This window comes from Phaseolus vulgaris, chromosome 6, assembly GCF_000499845.2.
Source record: "Phaseolus vulgaris cultivar G19833 chromosome 6, P. vulgaris v2.0, whole genome shotgun sequence".
NCBI classification, from domain to species: Eukaryota; Viridiplantae; Streptophyta; class Magnoliopsida; order Fabales; family Fabaceae; genus Phaseolus; species Phaseolus vulgaris.
Window position 1 is genome coordinate 1,871,383 of NC_023754.2, and position 16,205 is coordinate 1,887,587.

Sequence of the window (16,205 nt, forward strand, 5' to 3'; positions counted from 1 at the left end):
GCTTGTGGGACCCAACTTACGTGGCCCACCATTACTAGAAGTCAACAATGTTCGAAGACTGGTCGGTACATCATCTAATTTTAACTTACGTAGGTTATTTCTAGTTTTCTCCTTTTAGTGCTAATTGAAAAGTTTATTGTTTTCCAAAGAGGGCAACAAATCACAACCAAAAAACCATACCTTGTCAATGTTGGGAATACTGGTGAACTCTTGAAGTAAGTTAGAAAGGTAAGCATAGTCATCCTCAACTTCCTTATGCATTTCCAAGCCTGAAACAAAAGTACAAAAGATCATTGCAATTTTCTTTCTTTAATGACAAATTGTGAAATGTATGCAGATTAGCCTACAGGATAATCAACAGCTTGATAAAAAAAAGATGAGAAATAATATAGTGAAGAAGGAGAATGAATACTGCAGTGGCATGAGTTAGTGAAGTATAAAAGGGTGGCAACAGGGGAGGGTAAAAGTTTGTTTCTTTATACAGAAAAGGAAATAAAAGAATAAAAATCAGATTTTGATGCTAAAAGGAAGTTGTAATGAATGCATGAGGAGAAAGTATGTAATGTTACCTTTGATTGACTCTGAATGAAGAGATATTCTGGGTTGTATGAAGAAGTAAAATTAAGAACAATGATAATATATTTATTTTTCTGAAGGTGGAGACTATTTTATTCAAAAAGCACTTTTTATTTGTAATCTACTAAATAATTTTTTCTTAGTACAACCTTGTATATTTGTCTTGTACAATACTTTTCTTAAAAGTGTTACTAAAAATCAGTGCTAAAGTTGATTTTAATAATTTATTTTCTTTGACTTTGCATGCAGAAATATTTTATTTAACAATTTCGCATCTCATCTCCCTACAATTATATTGAAATATATTTATAAATTACTAAATTATAATAAATAAATAATGAAATAAAAGTATTATTGATTAAATAAAATTATTTTATATTAATTTATAAAATTAGCATTTTTTCCTAAATAATAAGAAATAATTATTTTATATTAAATTTTATTTTATTATTTATAAAATAAATATTGATAATAAGGATTTGAAGTTATAATTAATGATTGTTTGTTTCTTGTTCCAAAACAATTCTAGTAATAGGAAGTTGATAAGATAATTGAATATAAAAAAATTGAAGTGTGTTGTTGTGTGGAGCATGTTATATATAGAATGAGATAGATAAATAGACACACAGAAGCAAGAAAAACACAGATGGCAGTGTGTTCCTCACTTTCACTTTTTCCTCCCATCCCTTCTCAACCCAAAACATTCTCAAGTTCTCAAACACCACTCACCAAGTGCCATGGCATCTTCACCAACACTAACACCCCACCAAGGTTCTTGTTGAAGGCTGGTTTTAATGAGATAGAGCCTGACCTCAATGAAGATCAGAGAGACGTATATGCCACCAATGGAATTGATGTTGTATATACTCTCAACAATTCTTCTGCTTTCTTCTCTCTTTTTCTACCATTTTGCTTCCATCATCACTTTCACTTCTTTCATGCCAATTTCAGGATAAGTTTGAGTATGGAATTTATGATGGCCACCACACTTACAATGAAAGAGAACAGAAAGCTCGGTGTTTTTCACTCTTGCTCACTTTCTTGCTTTAACTTTCTTTTCACTTTTTTTCATCACTACTATTCTTTTTAGGAAAATGTTTTTTTAACACCCTATGTGCCTTACACACTATTGACACTATGCACGTGGCTCTGAATGGTGATGTGGCAAAGGGTATTATTGTAAAGTCAAGGATGGTGATCTGGCAAGGATAATTTTGTAACATTTGTAAATTATTGGTGGAGTAATTTTTGGGAAAGGTTTTCGTGAGGATTAAAATTTGGTTTTGAGAGAGAACGCGCGGGAGTAGGGTTTGAGAATGGAGTGAGAAGTTGGACTTTGTCATGACGGCGGTGTTGGAATCGGGCGGTTGCTAGTGCGGCGGGTAAGTGACGTGTTAGAATGAAGAAACCATGTTCGTTGATATGTAAGCGACATTCGATGGAGGGTTTAGGGTGTTCATGGGGGTAAGCGTCATTCGTCAGAGGGTTTAGGGTGTTCGTCGGAGAGTAAGCGGCAAAATGTTGAAATAAAACGCAAACCAAAATCGAGCGTTGATGAATTGTTGATCTGTTGTAGTGTGCATTAATGGTTGTTTGTTGCTCCATGGTAGGATCGTGGGTGGGAGTGGGTTTGGGTTTGTGGCACATGTTCATGCTGTGAATAGGTAACCAGTTTTTTGAACCTGGGTAACCACTTTTCCTGTTCAGCGAACTCCAAAAAGAGACAAGGCAGCGGCAATTAATTTCACCTACATTTGAAATGTTACAGCGGTTATCACTACCAACCGCTGTAAAGCACCATTGTGGGTGGGAGTGGGTTTGGGTTTGTGGCACATGTTCATGTTGTGAATAGGTAACCAGGTTTTTGAACCTAGGTAACCACTTTTCCTGTTCAGTGAACTCCAAAAAGAGACAAGGCAGCGACAATTAATTTCACCTACATTTGAAATGTTACAGTGGTTATCACTACCAACCGTTGTAAAACACCATTGTGGGTGGGATTGGGTTTGGTTTTGTGGCACATGTTCATCCTGTGTATAGGTAACCAGTTTTGAACCTGGGTAACCCCTTTTTTGAACCTATGTAACCACTTTTCCCGTTCAGCAAACTCCAAAAAGAGACAAGGTAGCGACAATTAATTTCACCTACATTTGAAATGTTACAGCGATTATCACTACCAACCGCTGTAAAGCACCATTGTGGATGGGATTGGGTTTGGTTTTGTGGCACATGTTCATCCTGTGTATAGGTAACCAGTTTTTTGAACCTGGGTAACCACTTTTTTGTACATGGGTAACCACTTTTCCCATTCAGCGAACTCAAAAAGAGACAAGGCAACGACAATTAATTTCACCTACATTTGAAATGGTACAGCGATTATCACTACCAACCGCTGTAAAGCACCATTGTAGGTGAGATTGGGATTGGTTTTGTGGCACATGTTCATCCTGTGTATAGGTAACCAGTTTTTTGAACCTGGGTAACCACTTTTCTCGTTCAGCGAACTCCAAAAAGAGACAAGGCAGCGACAATTAATTTCACCTACATTTGAAATATTACAGCGGTTATCACTATCAACCGTTGTAAAGCACTCCACCGAAAACTTTTGCCATGTCGACACCGAAATTATTTGCCATGTCACCACCACGACGCCACGTTTATGCCACTTATGCAGCATGAAAAGTGTGTAGGGTGCAGAAGGTGTTAATATATCGGGACCCTTCTTTTTATCTAGCTGAATGGTGTCGTTTGTAGAGATTTGTAAGAGAATTATGTGGTTGATTCTTAACCTTTTTCCTTCACATTAGAGCATCGTTATATATTCGATGAATCCATATAAAATACATAAAAGTTAAAAAATATGATACAGAACAAAAAAAACTGAAAATAAAATTCACCGAATAAAAATAGATAAGTGCATAAATGTATAATCCAGCCATGATTTTAACATGTAGATTTGTACTTTATTATTTACCTGTGAAGTTTGTCTAAGTGCATTCTGTTTTTGTTGACAAAGTTGATGGTGAATATTCATTTCATGAACATTTTGGGGTTCAATTATGGAAGAGATAACAGCAGCAAAACCCCTCACAAGATTCCGGGGTGTGTTTTTCATTATCATTTATTTTTATGCAGGGCTTATGTCATGGTTGTTCCCACCAGCCATTGCTCTTGGGGTGTACTTCAATGTTCCAGTAAAATAAATATAATTATTTATTGGCATTAGTGAAGAAGAAGGACTCAATCATCAAATGTCTGAATATAAACAGTGCATTTGCATTGTTAGTTTTCTAACTTTGTATAAATTTCTGATTAACAAATTTCAATTTTTCAGAGGGAGTAGTTATACATTGCAGCAGGTATATTTATCATCGTATTTTGCATTATTGAGATGGACAAACCTGATAAACCCCATCACTTTGAACCTCACATATACAATATGGAAAGAGGAGCTCGTGACAAATTGATAAATGATTATAATACCATGAACATATGGGAATTCAATGAAAAATATGGTGACTTGTGGGATACTACTATCCAAAAGGATGACATAACCAAGAGATAATTGTATATATTTCATCACTTATAATCACAATTGATTCCAAATATAGTCATTTCAATTTGATATTTTGTTTTCATCTTTTACTTTTCCCATTTTTCTGTTTTTGTTGGATAAAGAGGTGTATGTTCCTCTCTTTTTTTTTTTCTTTTTACCTTCTTATTATTCATTAAATAAATAAAAACCTAAGTTCTATTTTACTCATACGTTGACCATTAAATGCTCCAAGGAAAGGTAACAACACCCTAGTCAAAAGTTCTATGATGACTTCTAGTTTGCTATGATGTCATGGCATCTTCCAGTCATGGCTTGACCATTTTCATTGTTGAAGAAATCAAGAAACTTGTCTTCTCATTGTCTTTACACTGGATCATTGTTCAATCGATTGTAAAAAGAGAAGCAAACATAAAGACAAAATATAAATCAGTTGTTATGTTTAATTAACCGATTAAATTGCTATCCAGAAGCCAGAAAACAATAATGCAGTAAAATGATAAAGATAGAGAGAATCACACATAACTTATATTGGTTCACTCTTAACCAAAAGCTACATCTAGTCCTTAGTACACTATTCAGAATTCACTAAACATAAAATCAAAGATCACAAGAATTACACACAAGAGCTTTGTTTCTTGAACCCTTCAAGAAAGACAATCTCACAAATACAACAGATAAACCAGAAACCTTATATGGATCTGCCTAAGAACAGATTACAAGAAAGTATGAAACAAAATCACCTAAGATTACAACAGAGAATGAATAGAGTGAATTACAAACTCAGGAAAAGCTTCTTCACACAACAAAATGATTCAAAAATAAAAATAGTTTGTAAAATTAATGAAAATAATTAATACAATTAAAACCATTTTGAAAAACATCATATAATTCTATTAAAATATTTAATTGATCTACTGAAATAACTGATTGTTTCTAATTATCAAAGGAAATCAACAAAAGCACTTGTTTTATTTATTGAAACAATTTGTTGATTTCATTAAACAGAAAAGACAAAAAACCTTTAATATTAAAGTCTTAAGGTCAACCCGAAAAACATTTGACTTTTAAATCATTTGAAGTACTTTAGTATTTTCAACTAGTTGATACAAAAAATCAACTTGTTAAAATACTTTACTAGACTTCAACTTAAGTGATTTTAACTGATTAAAACCTAAATTAAATGATTTAAAAACATAACAGGTTTTTAAAACATTTTATAAAGGTCTTAAGTCATAATACTTAGTGAAAGAAATATAAAAAAATCTACCTAGACACACAAATCCACAACTTTGCAGACTTCAAGGTTGCGCTTTGATCACATCAAATTCATCCACTTTAGTCAATACTAGTGTTTTTCAAACCAAACGACATTACTTTGTAATAGACGTTAACACAATCGATCATGAAGGTTGTCTTTTCCTTGTACCTTCGATGCATCCGAATTTGGTTATATCCAGAATATGCATCTAAGAAACTTAGCACACAGTGACTGGTCGCACTGTCTACGAAATGGTCAATGTTTGGCAACAGATAAGCTCCTTGGGGAAAACTTTATTTAATTATGTATAATACGTGCACATCCTCCATTTCCCATTAGTCTTTTTCACCATCACCACATTGGCTAACCAAGTGGTGTAGTGTGCTTCACAGTTGAACCCTGCATCTAGTAGCTTTTCGGTTTCAGCTTTCGCCACGTTACATTTGTCTTCACCCATTTTCCTATTTCTTAAGCGATTGGTCAGGCCTCTTTTGTACACCGATAACCTGTGTGTAATGACCTTAGGTTACACCCTGGACTTATCGAATGCACCAACGTTCGACTTATGACGGTAGCATCGTTTGCAAACAACGACGTTCCCATGTTAGTGGAGTGTTCAACATCATACAATGAGACAATTTTGAGGTCTTCCTCTGACTCCAACCAGATGTCATTAATCCTGGGATTAAGGTCCACAAAGGCAACTGTATGCTCCCTCCTTAGAGCAATGGGTTCTAGTGACTATTCTCTATTTGTCAGTTTCACCTTCAGGCTAGTCATCTTGCCACTTTTTGGTCCACGTGTACGATGATGATATCATCGGAGGCCATGGCCAAGTGTGGTGTTGGAACTATGGTTGCCAAATGGTTGAGAGATTTTTTTCCCAATAAGATGTTATAGGAGGTATTAGCTTGAACTATTAGACATCTTATCTTGATAGTTTGGCTCAAATTTTTTCCCTCAACGAATGTGGTGTAGATATTGTATCCTCGTGTGTCCCTGATGAGCATATATTTATTCACACTTAATAGCTTTAATCATAGATTATTGGACTATAATAATAAACAAATCCATTGTTTTAATTAATATTCATATAATTGGGTTTATTTGGGCCTTAACTATTATTTTTGGTAATTTTGTATTTTTAGGGTAAATGATCTGAAGTTGTCTACCTTTGTGAATGGGCCAAATATGAAAAATTCCAAGTTGCTTCTTTGAATCAAAATAGAAAACAAATTCTAAGGAGAAGAAAGAGAAAATAAAAGCTACAAGATCTCAGAAACAAAAATGGAAGCAAATCTTCTACAAAATAAAAATAATTATGAAAGTTGGAAACTCTTTACAAAATCTAAACTACAATATTTTCCCAAATATCCTTGGAGCAGAAAAGCCTATAAAAAGACACAAGCCTCAAGGAGAAAGGGGCAGAGCTTCAGAGGATTTTCTTAGTTTCTTTTCTTCTTTGTAATTATTTTGCGTCTGCATGGAAAGCTAAAACTTTTGGTTGATTCCTTTGTGATTCCCCATTGAGTTCTAAGGTTTTGATCAATACAAGTTTCATTTTTTCAATTCTTTATAACAGTTGTTTTTATTGTCTAATCTCCTGCAAAACTAGTTTTTGTGAGAGGTTGTACTTGAACGCATGCTTGAAAGCCATCCTTATCTTAAACTTTGGTTTCTTAGTTAGTTCGTATTGTTCTAATTAATTTCTTAGGCGCACGATTCAAAAGAGAGGAGATAAGCATTACCATGGAGTATACGCATGGAACAAAGTGGGTATTGATTAAACCGGTAGACACATGCTTTACTGGTGAGCTTCAGTTGAATTAGGTTTGGCACATGTTCAATCTAGTTTAACTCAACTGATGATTGAGAAAGGAATAATCCTTAGAGAACCTGTGAGGAATTCATTGGTGGAAGAACTTGGGAGTCAATCTGCATTCTTTACTGATTTAAATCATCATTTATATTTTCTTGCTTAACGATCACAACCCCTTTTACTTTACCATTATTGCTAATTTTCATTGTTTGTAGATAGGTTTTGAATTCTATTCACTGAAATTACTATTGGATTCGTTGGAAGACGACTTGGGGTCATCTGACCACTTTTATACTATCATCTCTCTAGTATTAGGCAAGTCTACACTAGAATCATCTTAATTAGCAAAACGACAGTTATCAAATTTGGCACCGTTGCCGGGGAATCCAATTTGATTATGGTTATTAGGTTTTTCTCTTTATCTACATAATTTTTTTCCTAATTTTATTTTCTGCATATTAAAATTTTGTTTTCTTCTTATTAGTTTTTGTTTATTTAGAATAGCCTAAAAAGATTAAAAAAATACCAAAAAATATAATATTTAGGATATCTTTTATTGTTATTTTGTTTTTATTTTCTTTTTGGATAACTTTTGTATTTATTTTGTATTTATTTTGTTTTTATTTTATTTTATCTTCTATATCTCTTTTCTTTATCTTGGTTTGATTTGTGTTTATTTTATTTCTTTATATTTTTTTATCTTTATCTTATTTTGTTATGCCTTTATTTTATATCTTCTCTATTTTTAGTTATTATTTTGTTTCTACCATTTTTGTTTTCTGATTTTAATTTTATTGTTGCTCTTTTTATTTTCTATAATTTATTTATTTTTGAATTTTTTTCTTTTCTCTATTTTTTTAGCATTAAATGTATCATTTGCATTAGTTTTATATATAGGAGTTTGCATTTAGGGGAGACACTCCAACTGCTACTCTTTGATTTTTTTTTAATTGAAAGCAATTTAGGGAAAACTCTGGCTAGGAAAGACTTGGTTTTTAAGTTTGTCCATTTGTGACTCACCTCTCTTTCCTGGGAGTTGACTTGGGTTATTTCTTTTATAAAACAAAAAAAAAAGGATTTTGCTCTAAGGGGTCTAATAGGACATTCAATTGAAATACATGTCTATTGAGACAGCCTCGTCTTCTAGTTCATCACCAACTACTGTCGTAAGTCCTCTTTTTGGAATTATGGATGAACGAACCCTCAGAGAACTTGCTGCTCCAGATGTTTCCTTCCAAACTATGTGTATCCAATACCTAGATGGGCAATGTGAGCTTAAATTTGGTTTGATGCACTTGCTGCCTAAATTTCATGGGCTTGCGGGTGAGGACACGCATAAACATCTTAAGGAGTTTCATACAGTGTGCACCTCCATGAGGCCAGCTGGGGTCACAGAGGAGCACAACAAGCTTAAAGCATTCCCTTTTTCACTCCAAGATGTAGTTAAAGATTGGCTATATTATTTGCCAGCAGGATCAATGACTAATTGGGAAGGGTTGAAAAGAGTGTTCCTTGAAAAATTATTTCCTGCATCTAGAGTCACATAAATAAGAAAGGAAATATGCGGTATCAGGCAATAAGATAGATAAAGTCTTTATGGATATTGGGAAAGATTCAAGGGGCTATGTACAAGTTGTCCATACCATCAGATTAATGAACAACTTTTAATACAATATTTTTACGAGGGTCTTATGGTTATTGATAGACATATGATAGATGCTGCCAGTGGAGGAGCGCTAGTTGATAAGACGTTAGCCGCTGCAAGACAACTTATTGAGATCGTGGCTTCTAACAATCAACAATTCCACACACGTAGCAACTTTGCAGCACCTGTTCGGGGAGTTCATGAGATGACAACCAATTATGCAACTGATCAATGCTCAGATGAAGGCACAATTAGACAATCTTGTTGATCAAGGATGATCTTGAAGCTTTGATGTCTCCAAATCCATGGTGTTTGATGCAAGGCTGAAGTTGTTGCTTGTGTGGGTGGGATCTGGGTAGATTAATGTGTAATCCACTCTTTGTTTGAATCTAAAATTGTTTGGAATAAAAATCTTTTTGAAAAAGATTGTTTTATAAAGAAGTGAAAAAACAACCAGTTGTTTAATCGTTTCAATCGGTTGTTTGGAACTTAGTGGTTTTTGAAAAGGGTTTGAAGCTGATTGACTTGGTTGACTTTGTTGAAGATGGTTGCTGCTCCTTCAAGATTGTGTTTGATGAAGACTTATATGTAGTGTTTGATGAAGTCTTATATGTACATTTCTCTTGTATTTTGCTTTGCTTTAAGTGTGTCTTAGCTAGTGCTTAGAGGTTGTCTAAGAGTGGCTTTTTGCTGAGTAACTCACCTCATAACCACTGGCCATGTGATAAGAACAAGCATAAGTTTTCTTAAACTGTTTTTCACATGTTTTACACAAAAACACGTTTACTGCATAAAAATAAATCTGTTCTTTTCTAAATAAACAGATTCATTTTTTCACTGATGCCTTGGCTAAGTCTTGTAAAAATTAGATTTTGTGCATCAGGTATTTTGACTAAGTCTTCTTCTTTTCAAAACGACTGAGTTTTAAATTGTTAAACTTTCTCTGTTTTCGTTTTGAAAAATAAATTTGTTCATCTGTAAATGAATAGATTCTTTTTGCCTCTGGTGCCATGTTAAGCTTAAACGTTTTTCAGTTTTATCTCAGCACCAGAATGGTTGACTAAGTCTCCTCACTTAACAAATTCTCTAACTGCTTTTGAAAATAAATCTGTTCATTTTATAACAGCTTTAACTATTTTTCAAAAATCTGTTATAAGTTGGTTTTCTATAAAATGCAAACTTGTTTTCTGAGCTTAACGACAATTAAAAACAATTCATACATTTGCAAAAACAAGTTTTGACAGCAGAGAGTTAAGTGTTTACAAAGGATTAGCATTTGTTCTTCAAAGATTTCGAAAAATCACAAAGTGCTTGTTCTTGGTTTGGTTCAAAAGCTTGGTGTGAGGTGTAGCTACTGTTCTAGCAATCTTGCCTACTGGTTTAAGGCAGATCTGTGTATCCTCAATCAGGTGTAGTCGTTTCACATCTCTTTCTTGTAATAGTTTGGTTGAACACTCTTCTTGATAGGTGTTTTTGAAGAGTGGATGTGTGTGTATGCTGAAATAGGTTTTTTCAGCAAGAGTACCTAAGTTCTTGTAGGTTTCAAGAACAGTGGGAATTGTACTTGGTTGTACTGTGTGTTAGTGATTTCCACCTGTTGTTGGTGAAGACTGGATGTAGCTCAGTTGAGTGAACCAGTATAACTGCTTGTGTTCATTCTCTCTCACTCTCTGCAATTTCGTTTCTGCATAATTGATAAAACAGCAAAGAAATAAATCTGTTCAATTGAAAATAAATCTGTTCTTTCTGGGCACTGTGCATACTGTTCTTGATTTCTGAAAAAGTTGTTTGAATCTGATAAGAACATATATAATCTGCTAAAAGCCATTGGAACAGATTAATTGTGATAGGTTGCTCAAGAAACTGTCAAAGCTATTAATTGAACCTTAAACAATTGCTTAAAGTTGAAGCTTGCTGTTCTGTGATTCATTGTTCTTAATTTCTGGAAAATTGCTTGACATCAAGAAGAACACTCATAATCTGTTAAAAGCCACTGGAACAGGTTGTTTGCAAAGGTCACTCAATTAACTAGCATGCTATCAATTGAACCTTAATCACTTGCTTGAAACTGAAGTTTGCTGTTTTGGTGTTTCACAATTTTTCAATCTGATATCTGTGTGTGCGCATCTGGAAAATCTATTTGCATAGTCTTGTGATTAACCTTGCTGTATTAAAAGCGTTTCAAACAAAAACAGTGCTGAAATAAATCTGTTCATTTTCACATAAATCGATTTATTTTCTGAAAAACTGGGTTAAACATTGTTTCTGCGAGAAAGTTTTAAAAGGTCAATTCACCCCCCCTCTTGAACTTTGGCACTATTAAACCCAACAATTGGTATCAAGAGCTAGGACTTGTATTTTAATCAAGTTTGTTTGTAATAATGTCTGAGTTTAATGTGCTTTTTGCTGAGGGTTCTGCTGTTAATAGACCACCTATGTTCAATGGAATGAATTATGCATTTTGGAAAGTTAGAATGAGAATATTCATGGAATCCATTGATGCATTAATTTGGGAAGCTGTGGTCAATGGACCTTATGTGCCAATGCAGGTTGTCAAGGATGAACAAGTGGAAAAGCCAAGATCAGAATGGAATGAGACCGAAAGGAGGAAGGCTCAACATGATCTTGTGGCCAAGAACATCATAACCTCTGCATTGACAATGGATGAGTTCTTCAGGATATCCCAATGTAAGTCAGCTAAGGAGATGTGGGAAGTATTAGAAGTGACTCATGAGGGTACTGAAGATGTGAAAAGGTCAAGGAAACATGCACTCATCCAAGAATATGAGTTGTTCAGAATGCAACCCGAGGAGAGTATTGCTGATGTGCAGAAAAGATTCACCCACATTGTGAATCACCTCACTGGTTTGGGAAAAGAATTTGACAGAGAGGAACTCAACATAAAGATATTGAAGTGCCTCGACAGAAGCTGGCAACCAAAGGTGACAGCTATCTCTGAAAGCCGTGATCTGTCAAAGTTCGGAACTGCTGCACTGTTTGGAAAGCTGATGGAGCATGAGCTAGAGCTTAAAAGACTTAAAGAGCAGGAAACAACAGAGAGAAAACCCAAAGGTCTTGCACTAAAAGCAACTGAATTGGATGAGATCAAGGAAGAAAAAGAAGATGCTGAAGATGATGATACAATCAGCCTTCTTACAAAAATATTCAGCAAATTCCTGAGGAAGAAAAGCAAAAATAGGAACCAGCAGAAAAGAAGGTATCCTAAACCCAATGATTCAAATTCCTCTAAATATACTTGCTTTGGATGTGGCAAAACAGGGCATATCAAAACAGATTGTCCAGACAATCAAACAAGGGACAAATCTGCCAGCAAGAAATTTGAAAGGAACAAAAGAAGAAGAGCCTACATCTCATGGGAGGAAAATGAAGTATCCTCAACTAGCAGCTCTTCAACAGAAGATGAGGAGAACAATTTGTGTTTCATGATGAAGGATAAGGAGTCAAGCTCTGAATCAATAAGTAATTTTTCTGCTGATTCTGATAACTATGATGATTTGCTTGCTGCCTTCAAGGAAACACATGATGAAGCCAATAGGCTAGCTGTAATATGCAATAAGCTGCAAAAGGTAAATAATGTGCTTGCACCTAAAGTAAAAACACTTGAGGAAGAATTGCATAAGGCCAAAACAGATTTGGTAAGCCTTGAACTGACTTGCTTGCATGCCTCTATTAAAAACTGTGAAAACTGCAAAAGATTGGAAAAACAAGTGGAATATTTGCTGAAAACCCTTTCCAATTTCACCAAGGGAAGAGAAAACCTTGAGTCTCTCCTTGGATCACAGAATGCTGTTTTCAATAAGAATGGACTTGGTTATACCCCTGAAAATACAACCAATGTCAAAAAGCATTCAAGTTTTTTTGTTCCAGGAAAATCAGTTTTTTCAGCTTTTAACAGTGGCAAAAAGGCATCTCATGTAACCTGTTTTTACTGCATGAAATCTGGTCATACATCCAGGTCTTGTATTGCTAGAAAGCATCTTGTTCCTAAGAACTTAGCAAAATGGCTACCAAAGAGAAGGTTTTAATCTGTGCTGGACCCTATACTGAAAAGGGTACCATTTGTATATTTTTTATTCTGTTTTGCAGATTGGAAGCAAGAAAAACCAGTGGTACTTGGACAGTGGCTGTTCCAAGCATATGACTGGAGATCTTACAAAGTTCACCAGCTTAAAGCTCAAAGCAGAAGGACATGTAACCTATGGTGATAATAACCGAGGGAGGATTTTGGGCAGAGGAACTGTTGGAACAGGGAACTCAACAACCATTGAGAACGTGCTGTATGTAGAAGGACTCAAGCATAGTCTTCTCAGCATAAGTCAGCTTTGTGACAAAGGATACAAAGTGAATTTTGAGTCAAATGGCTGCACAATCTCAAGTAATTCATCTAGTAAGGTACTGTTTACTGGTAAGAGAGTGAATAACATTTATCTGTTGAATATCATGGAAACTAACTCTTCAAATGAGTGTTTGCTGTCCAGAAGTGATGAGTCTTGGTTGTGGCATAGGAGGTTAGCTCACATACACACAAATCACTTGAATAAATTGAAATCTAAAGATTTAGTTTCTGGTTTACCTAACATTAAATTTCAGGATAACAGGCTTTGTGATGCTTTTGTGAAAGGTAAACAAATCAAATCCTCTTTCAAGTTAAAGGATATTGTCTCTACAAAAAATCCATTGGATGTGTTGCATATGGACTTATTTGGTCCATCTAGAGTTGCTAGCTTGGCTGGAAATTTGTATGCTTTAGTTATTGTGGATGATTACTCTAGATTTACATGGACTTTATTTCTTGCACATAAACATGATGCTTACACTGCCTTTAAGAAATTAGCAAAAATTCTGCAAAATGAAAATGGTTGCTGCATAAAATCTATTCGAAGTGATCATGGGGGAGAGTTTCAAAATGCTAAGTTTGAGAGGTTCTGTGAGAAGCATGGGATAGCTCATACCTTTTCAGCCCCTAGGACACCCCAACAAAATGGTGTAGTTGAAAGGAAAAATAGATCACTAGAGGAACTTGCTAGAACTATGTTAAATGAATCTAGGCTTCCTAAGTATTTTTGAGCTGATGCTGTTTATACTGCAAGTTATGTCTTAAATAGGACCTTAATAAGACCAATTCTTAAGAAAACCCCATATGAATTGTATAAGGGCAGAAAACCTAGTGTAAGTCACCTTAGAGTATTTGGGTGTAAATGTTTTGTATTGAATAATGGCAAAGAAAATCTTGGTAAGTTTGATGCTAAATCTGATGAAGGTGTGCACATTGGTTATGCTTTGAATGGTCATGCATATAGAGTCTTCAATAAAAGGCTGCTTATAGTAGAAGAATCAATGCATGTTGTTTTTGATGAAACTGATCATAGCCTATCTAAAACTGCTGATGACCCTGACAGTAATGAATTTAAATCTGTTTTAAATCAAAATGAATCGATTCATTTTGATAATGCTGATACACATGCTATACAAGAATCTACTGCAGCTGCAGGTTTGCCAAAAGAGTGGAAAACCCCAAGAGACTTAACCCTTGATAATGTCATTGGGAACATTGAGAAAGGAGTGTCAACTAGAAAATCCTTGAACAATTTCTGTGAAGCAATGGCCTTTGTATCTCAAGTTGAACCCAAGAATTTGAATGAAGCTCTCAAGGACAACAACTGGATTTTAGCTATGCAAGAGGAACTGAATCAGTTTGCTCTTAATGAGGTTTGGACCCTTGTTCCTAAAATACCAGAGATGAATGTTATTGGAACAAAATGGGTATTTAGAAACAAGATGGATGAGCATGGAGTGATCACCAGAAACAAGGCTAGGCTTGTAGCTAAAGGGTACAATCAAGAAGAAGGGATAGACTATGATGAGACATATGCACCAGTGGCTCGGTTAGAAGCTGTTAGACTGCTGCTTGCCTTCTCCTGCATCAAAGGGTTCAAGCTATTTCAAATGGACGTGAAGAGTGCCTTTCTAAATGGCTATATAAATGAAGAGGTATTTGTCTCACAACCACCAGGTTTTGAAGACCATCAACATCCAGAATATGTGTTCAAACTCCAAAAGGCTCTCTATGGACTCAAGCAAGCTCCTAGGCAATGGTATGAGAGGCTAAGTGATTTTCTAACCTCACAAGGCTATGACAGAGGCACATCAGATAAGACCTTGTTCATTAAGAAGAAAGGAGATGACTCAATTCTAGTCCAAGTATATGTGGATGACATCATTTTTGGATCAAATAATGGAGAAGTGTGTGAAGCTTTCATGAAAGTCATGAAGAGTGAGTTTGAAATGTCAATGATGGGTGAGTTGAACTATTTTCTAGGCTTGCAGGTCAAACAACTCAAGGATGGTATTTTCCTGAGTCAAGCTAAGTATTGCAAGGATTTGCTGAAGAAATTTGAAATGGACAAGTGTAAACCAATCAGCACACCCTTCTCAACAAGCTGTCATTTGGATCATGATGAAGCTGGAATTTCTGTTGATGAAACCAAATACAGAGGACTCATAGGATCACTACTGTATCTCACTGCCAGCAGGCCAGATATAATGTTTGCAGTGTGCATGTGTGCAAGGTTTCAATCTGCTCCTAAAGAATCACACTACAATGCTGTCAAAAGGATTTTGAAGTATTTACAAGGAACTAAAGAAGTTGGCTTGTGGTATCCAGGTAATATTTCATTAAGCTTAACTGGATATTCTGATTCAGATTTTGCAGGTTGCAAAATTGATAGGAAGAGCACAAGTGGAACCTGTCATTTGCTTGGATCAAGCTTGATCTCATGGCAATGCAAAAAGCAGGCTTGTGTAGCTCTTTCCACTGCTGAAGCAGAATACATTGCAGCAGGGAGTTGCTGTGCTCAAACTATATGGCTAAGACAACAATTGAATGATTTTGGTATCTTACTTAACCATATACCTCTGCTGTGTGATAATACAAGTGCAATCAACTTAACCAAAAATCCTGTCATGCATTCAAGAACCAAACACATTGAAATAAGGCATCATTTTCTAAGGGAACACATATCTAATGGAACATGTGATATTAAGTTCATTGGTACTGATTTACAACTTGCTGATTTGTTCACAAAACCATTAGCCAAAGATAGGTTTAATTTTCTGCTTAATGAATTGGGTACTATAAATGTCAATTGTACCTAGCAGTGAAAAATTAAATCTGTTTATTCGCAATTGAATGTGTTTATTTTCTGCACTGATATGCATTGATGACTAGGAAAGAGAAATTCTGATATTTGACTGCTTGACTGACTTAGTGGGCATTAACCTCTGTACCTTTGACGGTTTTGGTCATGGTTATGTAACCGATTTGATGGTT

General features: G+C 35.1%; 1 pseudogene; it reads left to right on the forward strand.

Annotated features, from left to right (window-relative positions):
* Positions 1–1,217: 1,217 nt before the first annotated feature.
* LOC137832999 (photosynthetic NDH subunit of subcomplex B 5, chloroplastic-like) lies at positions 1,218–4,203 on the forward strand (annotated as a pseudogene).
* The last annotated feature ends 12,002 nt before the right edge of the window (positions 4,204–16,205 follow it).